This window comes from Carica papaya, chromosome 1 (genome assembly GCF_054855325.1).
Source record: "Carica papaya isolate Zhongbai chromosome 1, ASM5485532v1, whole genome shotgun sequence".
NCBI lineage: Eukaryota > Viridiplantae > Streptophyta > Magnoliopsida > Brassicales > Caricaceae > Carica > Carica papaya.
The window spans coordinates 12,450,319-12,453,832 of NC_142309.1; the positions used below are offsets into that span (position 1 = coordinate 12,450,319).

Sequence of the window (3,514 nt, forward strand, 5' to 3'; positions counted from 1 at the left end):
TTTTTTTTTTTTCTTCTCTTCTCTAATTTTTCAATCTCCATTCAAATATATATCCATATATATTGGTGGCATGTGTAGTTATTAATTCCTATTTGGACTTTTTCCTATACAAGTCCAAACTAATTTGGACTTTTTCTTTATTTTTCAACTCCCAATTATATATATATATATATATCTTATATATAAAATTCAAGTCCAACTTCTTATACCGTCCAAACTAATTTGGACTCCCCCTCTTTTTTTTTTTTTTTTTTTTTTTTTAACATCCAATTATATATATATATATATCTCATATATATGTTGTATTTTATTATTATTTAATAAAATAATTTTATAAATTAATTCGATTTAAAATTATATTTTATAATTATTATTATTATTATAATAATCACATATATTATATTATTAGAGTAATAATATAATAACAAAAAATATAAATATTAATTTTTTATTTCTAAAATTAAAATTTTAGTTAGTCTCTAATATTAATTATATCATCTGTGTTACTAAATAATATAATAATATTTTATTTAAATTAAAAATTTTATTTATTTAATTAAATTAAATTCTCTAATTTAATTATCAAATAATTAAAATAGTTAATCTATTTAGTAAAACTCAGAACATTCGTTAGTGTGCGACCTTATATGTTCAATACTAAACCGGCAGCAAATTAATTAAACTAATTTACTAATTAAGATTAGTGTTTAGCAACACTTTTTAACGACTTGATAGCATGAAGTGTAGAATTACTCTTATGAACCTATTAAAGAATTATATAATATTTTCTTCTGTCATTATTGCTCCAGGTTAACCATATGATATGGTTTGACTGTTAAATCCTAATAGGTAACCAATCATGTTTTATGTCAATTATAATTGACTAATAAATGACATAAAAAATTCATTTTTTCTTTCATTCAATTGTTTTGGCCAATGTTTTAATTTAGTCGTTATAATAAATAACAATATAGATCTTAAACTTATTACCAAAGTTGACATATTCAGTCTTGCTCAATCACTAATTTTATAAATATTTAATTACACCCAATATCCTATGAACTATAGTTCTATGACTATAGGTGTTCAGAATCAAAATATGATAAATAACTTATTAATTATTATGATGATAGCAGGTAAAAGAAAATTCTTACATCTCATCATTTTAAGAGAATATTCTAATAATAGTTTAAGATAATATTAACCATTAAGAATTCTCATTTTGGTCGGTTTAGCAATGATATCTCCATATGCATCATCTACATATGTGATTTAGTTAATGAGATCAATTAATTTTTATCTTATAAAAATTATTACATATATATTAGTCTTACCAAATTATTAATGTCATATTTTGATGATTTAACAACTAAGAACATTTTAAATTAAATCAAAAATTTTTTACGTTTATTATCAAGATCTCAATCTTGATGTAAAATCTCTAAATTTAATCAAGTACTTTATCATATAAATTAAACAACACTATAATAAATATGATAATAAAAATATTATTACCATATATTAAAATAAATTGTCAAATAATAATGTATTCAATATATTATACGAATAATTGGATCTTGGGCATAACAACTATATCCCTAACAATCTCTCACTTGTACTAGATCCAATTTATCATGTATTTCATTCCCATATTCCACTTATGCTTTTCAAACTCCTTTGCACCAAGAGCACTAGCGAATAAGTCAGCTACATTATCCTTTCCATCAACTTTTTTAATTTTAATGTCCTCACGTTTAATAATTTCTCTAATTAAGTGGTACTTCTGCAGAATGTGTTTGGATTTTTAATGCGATCTTAGCTCCTTTGCTTGTGCGATAGCTCCAGTATTGTCATACAATAATAGAACTGGACTTTCTATTGAAGGACTCACACCAAGTTCAGTTAAAAAATTCTTCATCCAAACAACTTCTTTAGCAGCTTCACTTACTGTTATATATTCTGCTTCGGTCACTGAATTAGCTATCGTAGTTTGTTTGGAACTTTTCTAACTTATTGCACCACCATTTAAGGTGAACATATAACCAGATATAGACTTGTTATCATCTTTATCTGAAGTAAAACTTGCATCGGTATAACTTTCTAATTTCAACTCAAATTCTCCATAAATGAGGAATTGATTTTTAGTTCTTCTTAGGTACTTAAGAATGATCTTTACCACTTTTCAATGTTTCTCACCAGGATTCGCCTGATATCAGCTAGTCACTCTCAGTGCATAAGGCACATCAGGACATGTACATGTCATGATATACATGATAGCTCCCATTGCATTAGCATACTGGACACTACCCATGCATTCTCTGTCTTTAGAGGTCTTAGGACAATTTTCTCTACTAAGAGTAATTCTAGTTCCTATTTGTAGATAACTCATTTTGGAATTTTTCATATTAAATCTCTTCATAATGGTGTCAATGTACATATACTAGGAAAGTCCAAGCAACTTCTTAGATCTATCTCTATAGATCTTTATTCCCAATATATAAGATGCTTCTCCCAAGTCTTTCATGGAGAACTGTTTACATAATCAAATCTTAGTATTTTGTAATACTGGTATGTCATTCCCAATGAGTAATATATCATTAACATATAACACTAAAAAAATAATTGTACTCTCACTAACATTTTTGTACACATAAGGTTTTTCTTTGCATCTAACAAAATTGAACTTTTTAATTATTTTGTTAAAATGAATATTTCAACTCTTAGATGTTTGCTTTAATCTATAAATGAATCTTTGTAGCTTGCATAGTTTATCATAATCAGACGGGGATATGAAACCTTCAGGTTGTGTCATATACACATCCTCTTCTAATTCACCATTTAGGAAAACTGTTTTCACATCTATCTGCCATATCTCATAATCATAGTAGGCAGCTACAATAAATTCGAATTAATTTAAGCATTACTATAGGGGAAAATATTTCGTCATAATCGATTCATCCGATTTGACGATATCCCTTAGCAACAAGAAGGGTTTTAGATCTCTACCTTTTTGTCTGCTCAAATCTTTTTCTTAAAAACCCATTTATAATCAATAGGCTTTATATCCTTTGAAGTTTCAACCAAAGTCCAAACTTTGGTGAACTTCATGGATTTTATTTTAAATTCCATAGTTTTTATCCATTTCTCAGAATTGGAGCTTTGTATAACCTCTTCATAGGTATTGGGGTCATCATCATCATGATTAACCTCATTTGATACATCATCTTGCACCACAAGATTTAACCTATTTGGTGCACGATGTTGTCTAGTAGACCTTTTAAGAGATTCGTGTACAACTTGCTCACTTTGTACTAGATTAGGTTACTGTTTAATATGATTTTGAACAGGTTCACTAACTGGTTCTTGAACAACATTTATTTCTTGAACCTCAACCACTGGAGATGACAACTTCCTTGTCATCTTCAAAATATCTAGTAAAGGTTGCTCAACCAATTTTTCATGATCCTCTTTTTGTATTGATTCATTAGTTTTTTAAACCTCATCAAGTTCAATT

At 26.8% G+C, this 3,514-nt stretch overlaps 1 pseudogene; it reads right to left on the reverse strand.

Annotated features, from left to right (window-relative positions):
• Positions 1 to 1,618: 1,618 nt before the first annotated feature.
• LOC148269218 (secreted RxLR effector protein 161 pseudogene) lies at positions 1,619 to 2,316 on the reverse strand (annotated as a pseudogene).
• Between the last annotated feature and the right edge of the window lie 1,198 nt (positions 2,317 to 3,514).